This window comes from Dipodomys merriami, unplaced genomic scaffold (assembly GCF_024711535.1).
Source record: "Dipodomys merriami isolate MVZ:Mamm:240054 unplaced genomic scaffold, mDipMer1.0.p SCAF_6, whole genome shotgun sequence".
Classification (NCBI taxonomy): domain Eukaryota; kingdom Metazoa; phylum Chordata; class Mammalia; order Rodentia; family Heteromyidae; genus Dipodomys; species Dipodomys merriami.
Window position 1 is genome coordinate 35,447,067 of NW_027206179.1, and position 12,759 is coordinate 35,459,825.

The 12,759-nt window shown below is 36.9% G+C and overlaps 1 long non-coding RNA gene across 1 annotated transcript in view; it reads left to right on the top strand.

Moving 5' to 3' along the window:
* The window catches only part of LOC138813518 (uncharacterized), a 264,604-nt gene extending 261,581 nt beyond the window's left edge, over window positions 1–3,023 (top strand). Inside the window, exon 3 of the long non-coding RNA XR_011367833.1 lies at window positions 2,993–3,023. This is a non-coding gene — a long non-coding RNA (uncharacterized lncRNA). The remainder of the gene's footprint in view (window positions 1–2,992) is intronic.
* Window positions 3,024–12,759: the final 9,736 nt, after the last annotated feature.

Genomic DNA, 12,759 nt, shown 5'->3' on the forward strand with positions numbered 1-12,759 from the left:
ATGTAATCTTAGCAACTCAATAGGCTGAGGCTTAGAGGATCAGGGTTTGAAACCAGCCCAGGTAGAAAAGTCTACAAGATTCCATCTCTAATTTATCATCAAAATTCCAGTCTGGAGGTATGGCTCAAAATGACAATGCAAGGCCTTGATTTTCAAGACCCAATAGCAGCACAAGAGAAGTGGGTGAAAGAGACTTGAATAGTTACTTCACCAAAGAGAGTGTACAAAAGGAATGACAGTACATACCAAACCAGAGTATAATTAAGACGACTGAGAATATCAGGTGTTGGTGAAAAATAACTGATTGGATATGAGAATTGACCTAGTGTTTTTAGACTCAAAAACCCTGGCATCAGTGAAAAGTCCTTTAACTGAATCTGATGCTTACATTCTTGAATTTTCAAAAGAATATTTGAGACTGACAGAGGAGTAGATGTGTACCACTTCCTCACACCTTTCATTTTTAATTTTTAATCAGCATTTTTCAAGAATTTGGTGTATGTTGTTTTTAGTTACCTAGTATGAAGAATGTAGCATATGCTTAAATTATATACATTATCGTGAAACAGAATTTGGCTTTTCATTTTTAGCTGTTTAAAATTATGTTATAATGATTATATAGTCCATAATGTGATGGACTAATATATAAGAACACCTTGATCTTACCATCTTTATGTTTTCTTTCTCTTTGGCATGGACCACTTATCCCCTACACACCTGGATGGAGCCTGACTATGGCCAAGATAGGGTTAAGCAGCAAGTCAGTTTAGCCATTCCTGGTTTTAGCCCCCAAAATCTCCACCCATTTCCAGGAGGCATATATATGTAGGGTAGGAGCAGTCAGCTCAGCTCCATCCATCTGCAATCATGCAAATCTACTTTTCTATGTGGTTTTCCTAGGAGTCTTCTCTTGACTACGCTGTAGTTACTCATCCTTACTCTGAAATTCCTTAGTATGTTCATCAATCAGCCTAAGTCACTTTATCTAGATACTCAGATTTTTATCTAAACCCATTGGCATTTTAGCAGGAGCTAAGCAAGCACTTAATCAAATCTTTCTACTTTCAGAATATGAAATGGCCCAGAAGTGATTAAATATTAGGATAAAACTATATTCAGGAAAAGACAACATGAGAATTATATCAACCCAAACTTCTGGTCTCCCCTTATTCTTGAGGTTGAGTGATGCCATTATTCTTATAGATTCTTAATAAAATGTCAAATGTCAGTTTACCAAAGGTAAAAGGATCAATTTGTTTCCTCTAAGGATTCACATCCCAGAGAAGATCACACATATTTTTATCATTGAAGAAAAACTCAGTGAAGGATAGCTTAGTCTTTTAAGATCATAGTGAATAAAGCTACTTTCCTTTAATGCAGTGAAGATTGGCCTAAGTTACACATGTTACCATTCATTACCTTTACTGATCTGGGTATTGCCCATAGTTTAGCTTCTCTGTAAGCAAAACGGAAAACAATCCTATAATAAAATTTCATGCAAATAATGCATTTGACAAGGAATGTTAGCCCAAATTTATTTCTTTAAATATAGCAGTTACCTAAAAATTACCTATTAATTTTACCATATACATTGTTTGAGAAGAGACATGCATGAACTAAAAGAAAAGACCTAATTACTATAAGCACTAGAGATTAGATAATTGTATAGAATTTTTATATTTATACATTGGCATAGATGTGTGAGATATTTGGACTCCAGATTTACTGGTGAATATAGTATAAAACAATATTTGTATAAATATTTTCAATAAACCAGTAATGTAAAACATATTATACTTTGCTGTAAACTGATAATGAGATCTATTCATAAGTTTTAGTAAGAAATGTAGGTTTGTCATACTTCAAATTGCTGGTGTCCATTGATTAGAAAAATACATTCTGGTTACTGTTGCTAAAGATAAAAAAGTAATAAAGCTGATATGCACAGTTATTTAAAGGAATTTGAGTTACTATGCATGAATTGAATTATTTTCTGGTACATTATTAGTGCCTGTTCTGCATCAAGGAGCAGAATTTTAATCATCAGTCCCACTTCCCCCTGAACTTTTAAAAAATGATGACTATTGTACCATAGCTTACTCTAGGAAACATATTAAACTGTTGTTCAATGTGTTTTGCATAGTTTGGTGACATACATTCAAATGCTAAAATGTTTGTGGGATTTGTACTGACTCATCAGTTTGGTCATAGAATAAAAGGCTGAAAAGAAAGTTACAATAAGTAGTAATCAGAAAGTTACAGCATGGGCCAACCTGGATGTTTGAAGGGAAATAGAATTTAACTCATGAAGCGATCTTTCAGGCTCTGAATTCGTCTAGCTGTAAAGTTAGGAGTCATAGGCTTGGGGATCATGGAGGAGTTTGTTGTATACATGCAATGATTCAGACAACTCAATGAGATGGGATCATTTTCCTCCAGTTCTTCTCCAAACTGTGAAACCTCACCCCTGGCAGGGCTCTGGGGCATATTTCTTGGTACTTCTGTTTAATTTAATCTAAAATAATGCTATTTTAAAATGTCTGGAACTGGATTAATCAACAATATTAGTTGGTAAAATGGTAGAATAATTTCTATTTAACAAAAGTCGGCTATAAGGCATTTTCCAAGTGTCTTAATTTGATTAGAAAACTTCATACATAACAAGAGTGATGTAGTTATGGGGGGGCTGGTGAACAAGATATATGTTGACAGGTGGGAGCAAGACAATTCTTTCAATATTTTTGAGAATCTTGTTTTTTCAAGTCAAGTAACTACATTTCCTACTCAGAAATTAAATAACTTTTATTATGTCATTGGTGAAAACCTATGGTGTTTTTGAGGAAGAGGGAAGAACAACCATTGAAATATATCCATCCTTAATGACTTAGTTCCAATATTTTCTTCCCCTTCCCTCCTTCCTTCTCTTCCTTCCCTCCCTTCTTCCACCATTCCCTCCCTCCCCTACTCCTTCCCTTTGTCTCTTTCTTCACAGATTTCCAAGCTTGGGCAGAGAATGTAGACAGAGATCTATAGCCTGGTAAGTCCCCCTTTTATGAGCTATGGCATATATAATGTAATATTGAAGTCAACTTTTCAATAGAATTGAACATTGTGCAATGAGCCTCTGTAGTCTTGTAGAATGTAAATGTACCTTTAGGTCTTTAGGAAGCATGCGCTACAGCCAGGGTCAGATCTGCTCCCCTGACAAACTTATAAAGGGAAAAATCTGTAGTTTATTCTTTGCCAAGGAGGCTATGGAGCAGCATTTCCTGGGGGGCCATGCTGGGCTTGGCACTGGCATTGTGTGCAACTATGTTGCTAGTGAAATAAACCAGAAGCCGAAACATTTTTGGAGAATAGTCTGTAACTGTACATAATGAACCATAAAAGAACATGATTTCTCAGGAGGACAAACATTTTTAACATTTCCTTGTTGAAGTGTAGTAATTAAGTTGCCAATATGAGAACTTTCTCATTAATATATAAATTTAAGTTATAAAATGAATTAAAATGTCAAGATATAAATTAAGTCCTACAGCTTTAGATGGGAAGAGAAATATATGATCTGACAGTGAACTATCTAAAGGTTATCACATTCTGGAGACCCTCCCAGTCCCCTGAACATGCTCACTTTTAGCAGAATGATGGTGAATATTTTCCTCCTTATGTTGTCCTATCAAGAAATCATCCTGGGCTGGGAAGGTGGCTCAGTGGTAGAGTGCTTGCCTTGCATGCACGAGGCCCTGGGTTCCTCAGCACTATATAACAGAAAAAGCTGGAAGGGGAACTGTGGCTTAAGTGGTAGAGCGCTAGCTTTGAGCTGAAGAGCTGAGGGACAGTGCCCAGGCCAAGCGGGGTTCAGGTCCCACGACCAGCAAAAAAAAAAAAAAAAAAAAAAAGAAGTCATCCTTATCCTTAATTCCTTTCCAGTAAGGTGAGTGCACGTTTCTGTTCTTCATGGTTGACCTCCTTTTCCCTCACTCCGATTGCATTCGTGGTCAGTTCCCCACACCTTACGACTTTGCTAATGTTTGTCAGTTTAATGTTTGTCAGTTTAATGTTTGTCAGTTTTGTCCCCAGATTAAACTGAGACATTTGAAAATGGGGAATTCAGTCTTAACCATTTTTCTTCTCTGGTTCTCAAACAGTAGATTCATCTACAACTTAGTTTATTTAGTCCTTAAAATTTGTTCCCATTTTTAGAAATACAGAAATATCCTTTACTAAAAAGAGTCAACAGAGACACTAAGAGTCTTTGGCAGGTTGACTGGTAGAGTATGACTTGGATAGATTGTCAAAACACTCCATAGCCTAGCATACCTATTGGATATAGGCCAGAATGAGATGATAGATTGGTGACTTGCATAGAAAACTATAGATGGTACCACTTTCCAAAGGTAACTGATTAAATTGCTGGCAAAAATCATTAAAATTTTTTGCCATCTTAGTTTCTCTGGCTTTAAAATGGAATAGAAAAGAAAGGGAGAAAAAAGAAGAAACAAAATTATAGCCAAACCGACTTAAAAGGCTTAATGGAGCACACTGGCCTATTCTACTATTCTAAACAATATAATTGATAACAGGTATTCATATAAGCTCTACCAGCTGTAACCATAAGAACAAAGAGAACTTTCAGGATCAAAGTTGGGGTCTTGACTGTGCTTTTTATGTGAATGGAAGCTTTGTGAGTCTAGGTCCTAAGAACACAATGAAATACTGTATCAGCAGCATAGTACGAATCCTGGGAAATGAAAAACTAGAGTCATTTTTTATAAAACTACTTGACATTTCTTATAATAAAGCTTTACTTTCTTTCCCACTTTCATTCATAGATGTGAGAATTTACATAATTGAAGAATAAAACCATTTTCATTGCTAATTAGGAGATGATTGATGGCCAGAGTTAAGGCAAAAGTATTTGGGGAAGCATAGTTTGTTATTACTTAAAATAATGACATGTGTTGTTTAGATTAGTTCTGTACTGTTCCCTTAAAGTGAGTAAATCACTTTATTTATGAATTTAGAACATTACTTCTCAAAACTATATTAAAAGGATTACATTTAACTGATATTTGATTTACCAGGTTTCATAATCAGAGTTGGAAGCAATTAAAAATACATCTCTGATGCATTTTGTAGTAGGTATTTACTCCACTTTAAAAAATATTCAGAAGAGAGGCATTAGGATTCTCTAGAGGTGTAAAAGAACCAAGAGCAAGCAAGAGTGAAAATATACCCCATAGAAGACTGATAAATTTATCCATAAAGTTTAATGATTGTTCTAAGAACATATTTACGATTGTAGAGACTTCTAGAAATGGGATAGAATTTCCAATAATGAGACAATACGGAGTAATTTACCTAATAAAGTGACTTAGAGGCAAGATGGCAATTTGAGTAGAGGTTCCTGTATGAAACTATAACCATGATGAGATCCAGATGAGGCCTCTGGTTAGCACTGAAAGTGGGGAAAGTCTCTGTTAGGATTCTTGGCCACTGCACCAGGAAGTCGCCTGAACCATGATCCATCATTAACAATTGGATAGCAGTGGAACAGGATGTTCGGTAAAATGTGTCTAGAAACAGCACCACACTTATTCTCTGGTTCATTTTGCTTTTATTATTTCCTTCCTACTTGCCTACCTGCTCATCTCATCTCAAAACGAGACATAATCTTCCATCTTCATTCCTCTAGCTCGAGAATCATAACATGGCCAGTACTTCAGGAGAACAAAATCTCTCAGAGACTGATGAATTGATGCCAATAAAAACATCAAAATCCAGTCATGGGAACTAACAGTAGGAATTAAGGCTGAGGGGGGCGGGGCATTCTTTTTCAGTGTTTATACTTCCTAATTAAGATACTTCACCAAGGAGCAAGCCCTTGGGAAGCCAACCCAGCCATCAAACTTCCTTGTGAGTTTGGAGAGATAGTAAGAACAGGCAGTAGTTCAGAAGTGTGTGGGGTGAGACTCTCCCTATCTGCTCCTCCCATAGCTGATAAATCATCACCTCTCCTGACCAAGCCTGGAGAACAAAGCCTGCCTCTCCTGCACCACACCAAACAAAGCTGTGTTTATGACAAGGGTTACTCTTGTGACTTCGTTCCATATTTTCATTCTGACTGACTTCTTTTCTGCATAAAGCCTCTTAGGGGGATTATTATCACTGAGAAGCTAGAAACAAGATAGTTTCCTAGGAAACCAGTTGGATACTAGGAAAAAAGGTAGGAAATGCTCTACCTCCTTTCATTGTAAGATAGTCTTTTCTGAATTTATCTTGAACAGAGAGTCTGTATTTGTGAATTAGGGCAGTGCCCTGAACCAGGTAGTGGCTTCCAGCCAAGGGAACTGAGTATACTTTGCTGGGGTTAAGCTTAATGGAGGGCAGGCTGAAGACATCTCTAGGTATCTGAAAGATACCCCCAGGCAGGGAAGAACTGAAAAGGGATATTCTTTCTGTTTCCTTTTTTTCCCCTCTTTTTTTTCTTCTTTTTTTCATTGTTTTTTTTTTCTTCTTTTTTTTTTCTGTTTCCCTTTTGTTCATTAAATTGACAAAAATGTGTAAGTCTTCAAGGAAGAGAAAGGTACTCTTATCTGTGTATTTCACGGAGAAGGAGAGAGGAATGGCTCGATAGTTGCCTCCTCTCAGACACCCTGACACTAGGGCAGACCTGGGATGTATCTGAATTTTCTACTTCAATATTTTTGTTATTTTGATAAAACTAGATTTAGTAAATGTGTTTTATAAGTATGCTCAATAACCTATTGTTCCTTTCATGGTGTTTTTAGGAGGTTGGCTTATTTAAAAATGGAACAAGTTGCCTTCCAACTCTCTCAGCAGAAATGTAAAACAGAATAGTGTCGCTTAGTCACCTCTGTGTGGATACTTTCTCTTGTTGAGTGGTTTTGGTGTTTATGTCATGATGGTTTATCACCAAAAAGTTTGATATACGATTTTGTTTGCTTTATTTTCTCTTTGTTTTGGTTTCTTCACTATGGTTACTTTATACTTAAATCTGTTTTATAAATTAAGACTTGGCAATTTGTCAGTGAGAAGAAACCATAAACTACTAAAGAAAGGGAGAGAAGAGGAAATGGAAGTAGTAAAACATCAAAATTGAAACATATGGAGACCATATTTCCTGAGTAAGTATGATCTGAACATTGTGTATCCATCTGGACTCAATAGCATGACATATTTTATACAGTGTTATTCCTCAAATACTTACATGTGTGGATTCAAGTCTAGTAGAGGCATTACAATAAGGAACCTTCTGCATTATTCCCATTGTCATGAGGTGCTGCCTACAGGTTCTCTTCAGGAAGGGAAACCCTTTAGCTCTTCTTCTCTAGAGAACATTAGAAGAAAAAGGATATCTGTACCCCCATTTCCTGTGACAGCTTCTACAGTCTTTAATGAGAAAAGTCTCCAGTCAAGTTCAGAATGTTTGGCAAGATCCGTATTTCTAATGTAAATACTTTAGGAAAGCACACTTGAAGTCACCAATGGCTCAGAACAATATATCCTATTTCACATTAACCTTCCTAAGCACTGAAATCTTGATTAAAGTCAGGCTTGATTCTTACTGCATCTTGGTGCTCTCTATACTCAACAGAGATTTATGCAAAGTTATGCATTTGAAAAAAGAAGTTGAATGGGCAGAGCACAGAGGGGTGTAAGGACAGTGAAAAACTGTGATAACCATGATGATGAATATAGGACATGATAGATTTTCCCAGACTCACAGAATGAATAAGAGCAAGAGTGAATCCTAGTAGATACTATGGACTCTGGTGATCAGGATGTGTCAGTTAGGTTCTTCAGTTTTAATAAATATCTGACATTGTCTCAGAAAAGAGAATAGGGTAAAGGGGGAGGATCTGCCTGTGTAGGCTGGAAGGATGTGAGAAATCTCTGAACCTTTCTCTTGATTTTGCTATGAATCTGAAACTGCTCTAAAAGAACGGAGGTCTTTACAATAACAGGAGAAAGTGGTACATGTTTTTTGTATGAGTAGATTTCTTTTTGACTGTAGGTTCTCAGTTCCTTTCATAATATTATGTATGTGTACCTTTATATTTCAATGGTTGGGAACATTTTTGTGATGCTAACAAATATTTCCATAAAGAGTAGCCTTGTCAAACGTGTTCTTTCTCTATTTGAATTTGCATGACAACCTCAACTTTTATCCTGCCTGTATTGAAAAGAAGACTAGAATGATACTGAAGGATTAAGAATTGTGTTTTAGATTTTTCTCTCGCTACAGGAACGCCACATGCTTGTATTTCTACTCTTTTTATGTGAAGCCATTACAGGCTGTTCAACACATAAAAAGCATAGACTATTGTGGAGATAGGAGGCTTAGGTTTTACGAATCTGAAGAAAAACATTCTTTGGCGTGTGTTCTCTTAAATTGGCAGCTGAAGTTCATTCCTGGGGACTATTCTGCTTTGATGCTTTCATGGGTCTGTAAGCCATTCTGGAAACACAGGTTTCCTCACTCATTTTCCTGATTTCATTCCCTCCTCCACAGTCAGAACAGTGAAAAAAAACGAAAGACACAGTGTTGGTTTTGTAGAAGGAAAAAGGACTTTGCTCCTGGATCTCTGTCCTTTATCTCCCAATCCTCTTTAATAGAGGAGTTAACATCCTAGCCCTGTCAGTTCAAGCTACTAAACAGCGAAGAGGAGCATTAGAGGAGATTTATTAGTTAGCCCAAGCTGAAGCCAGGAATTAGAAAGGACACATGGATCTCTAGGGTAAAGAATTCATTTTTACTTTTAACTCAAACAGGTTCTTGGGAATTAAAGTAATAAGGAGGAAAAAAGATCTAATTTTCACACCATATTTCCCAGCTGCCTCTGTGATTGGCCAAGAATTATCACAAGCTCTTCCTCTCTCCCTACTCCTTACGCCATCAAATTTCAACCATGAGAATTTCTCTCAGGGTTTGGGATCCCAACCTGTAATATATCCTCCAGCTTCACTTCTTACTGAAAGTAAATTGGTAGCTTGTAGTGCTCTTCCTCCTTGTATTACCAAGAAAATGGAGTTCTGTTAAGTAGCCATGTCTGATGTCTCAGAAATGTGTTCTGAGACACTTCTCTGCAAGGCAGCAGCTGGGCTCAAAACAAAGCAATTCTCCCTTCCTTATAAAGAGCTTCCAAAAAGCTTCACCTATGTCAGCACCTCTTGTACTCTCTGCAGAGATCCTCCATGACCGTATTTGCACAGAGATTCCCTTAGTTCTTCCTTACTAGTGTTTGTGGCCGACTTTCATGGATTATGCAGGGTATGAAAGGGCCTTCTCATTGATTTGAAGAGTGGATGTCTACATGCAAAGGGTATCTAACGTCTTGTCTAAATGTCATAGCAGGAAGTCTGAACACAGATATGACTCACAGTTGCACAAGCCTGCCCAAGAGAGTGGTGGAGAGGGATCTGCAGTCAGGTTATCTTGATGTGAACCTGCACACTTTGCATGCTTTCATCACATCTCTATGTGTGTTAGAAGAGTTATTTAACACCTCTTTGTTCCAAATTCCTCAGAAGGAATATCATGAAAATGTGCCTAAAAAGATTATTGAAAATACCCCAGGTGGTTTACCTGCAAGTTTATTGTAGAACCATGTCTAGCAAATGTTAATAATTATTTAAACATTGACCATCTCCCCCACTCGCCTTAGCTTCATGCCTATTTCCCTTCTTAAGCTCATGTTGTGGATCTTCCGTTTCCTTCATATATGTTATTTCCATCTTAAAAGTATCTGCAAAGTAGACATTGCTGAAAACTAAGCAACTTTCCCAAAGAACATGGAAGGTTAAGCACTGGAGCTCTGAGCATGGACCATGATCCCCATTCTTGCTTGCCTTTAAAAGCAGTGCTATAATCACGGTGTATAGTTCTGTAGAAATGGAATGTACAGCTACCTGGTTTGCGACATTGCTTCTCCTAGGACCACCCTCAGGGTAGCAGACTTAGTATGTGACTTATGATTACTTTCAGTTCCTGGCCTTTGGCCATAGTAGACTCTACATCATCCTCAAGGAATGACTAATGACTGTTGCAGAATATTGTGATGGTCAATTCTGACCTCAAAAGTATTATGGAAGTAAGGAACACCCATTCATTAGTCACAGGCCATCTTAGCAAGGCTAGGAAATTAGAAAAAATAAAACAACCATATATATATATACACACACACACATATATATCTGAATCATATATATATATATATATGTATATATCTGAATCAGATTCATTTGCACTTCCTACAAGCAGAACTGCCTACAATAGCAAATTATAACTAACAATTATATGATTAATTTCACCAGTAAGAACAATGTTATTTTATCTACTGTAGAATTTAAGTGGTTTCACTTAGCTAGTCTTTCCTACTTTCATTGTTCCTCAGTAATTTGGTTCAGTGGGCAGTAAAATATAGGGTACTAAGAGTCTCAGTTCACTTTTTGTTTTATCTGCCCAGCCATAGTTGGGAGAGGAATATACCTATTTTGGTTTTACTGTGTTCTAAGTGTGATCCTATAGTCATCAATTCCATCATGGTGGGTGGAAATGTATTTTCCACTGTGCATCAAGGCTGTTCTAAGTTGTAGAATGAAACCCTATAACTGCTTGCTGTGCTGAAAATGGGTCTCATGGTGTCATATATGTTACTGCCTTATAAACTAAATTACCAAGGAATAATGAAAAATAACAATGACCGGAAGCACCAGTCCAATATGACCAAAAACTCCTGCTCCAAAGATTGGCTTTTTCATTTTTAGACAAAAGGGTGGCATGTGATGACTCAGAAATATTCTTTTGTTATTGCATTTCTATTTTGTGCATCAACAATATTCTATTGATATATGGCACATAGCAGAGCTATTAGAAGACAAGTATTGCAATGCCTCTCTTGACTCCAAAGCAACAATTTAAAAAGACTCATGAACTAAAACTTGAGGGCAAAGAACAAAAATTTTATGTCCTGGGATCATTTTTAAAATAATAAAGTGTGTACTTGGAGTTGCAATAAATTGCAAAAGCAAGACAACAAGCTAATGCTTTTGTCTTTTTAGAATTAGTTTTGTTGCTCTGAGTTAAAATTGCACAAGAAGCAAAGGATAATGTGTGCAATTGCTTGGGGACATGCAAAAACACCCAGCCAAATTAAAAAACATTAATTATATTGTTAAGAATTTGTATGGTATTTTACTTTTTAGGTTTTAATATTTTTAGTCTTTTCCTAAGAACCTGATTGTGTTCTCAATGAAACAGTTCTAAAGTTCTCTTGGTAGGTTAGCCTGGTATGTACATACACAAATTAAAATTGCTCTAGAAGAGGTGATTATGTCAAATGTATCTGTAACAAGCCAGGGGATATATTTAAACTGCATCTTTCTTTGCTGAAAGAATTTGAGGAAAAAATTGTCATAACTTTTTGGGTTTGCTCCAAACAGTTTAAAAAATGCTTACTCAATTCAATCTCTGCTTTTGTTCTTTGCTGATCAAGCTGATCCATGAATTACTTTCCATATATTGATTTTCTGGTAAAGTGAGAATCTGCAAGGTGCTCCAAAATAGATGGGCAGGGTTTTAACGTCCATCAAGTAGTAGCTGGTACTGATGCAGTTTTTGAGTTACAAATGCCATATTGAGGGCAGTGAATACACTGTGCAGACTCTTATGGATGATTCTAGAAGTTTCTGTGAACATTCTGGCTAGTGACTATCCTAACCTAGGTATTCCTGGGAGAACAGCACCAAGAATCTGCATCCCTCACCAGTGGCACCTTCAGCACAATCAGATGTTGGATTTGGCTTATTTGTACTCTAGTGTAATGCCAAAAACACACAATGTGAGGAATTTGATATTTATTAGCAAAATAAAAGTGAGGCGACTTTGGTTTCAACCCTGAAAGACTAACCTCAAAGGTAGAAATCAGTATCAAGTGTCCTCAGTTTTTCCCTTGTATATTAGAGGTCTTTTGCTTTAAGTCCTATTACTATTACAGGTACATTCTGTTCCTTAAGAAAAAAGTCTTGATTTCTTCAAAGATAGTAGAAGTATGCTAGAGTTTTCAAAAAGTGACTTTTTTCCTCCTTGTAATCCAAGTTATTAGACAGGAAGATATAAAGAAATCTCAGTTTGAGACCAGATCAGACAAAAGATAATGAAATTATCTAAAATACAAGCTGGGTATGATGATATCCTAGAAGTAGATAGAGAAATATTCTGGTCTGAGCCAGGCACTGGTGGCTCATACCTGTAATCCTAGTTACTCAGGAAGCTGAGATCTGAGGATCACAGTTGAAAGCCATCCCCGGCAGGAAAGTCTCCAATAAATCACTCAGAAATCTGGAAGTGCCACTGTGGCTCAAGTGGTACCCTGTTAGCTTTGAACTGAAGAGCTGAGGGACAGCACCCAGACCCAGAGTTCAAGCCCCACAACCAACAACAACAACAAAAATATTCTGGTCTGAGCCTGGTCCTGGACAAAATATAGTATCCCCTTAATGTAGTCATATGCACCAATAATGTTACATTTGATCACAAGTAACAGAAATCTGATTTAAATGACTAAAATGACACAGAGGAATCATACAAGGTCCTAGATCAGAAACAGGGCAACCTTCTGATTGGCTGATCCAGCAGCTCAAGGATGTCATAAAGGTTCTAAGTTCTTTCCAGATTTCTGTTCTTTCCAGATTTCTGTTTGCCTTTAGAAATATTTTATGATCCATTCATCTACT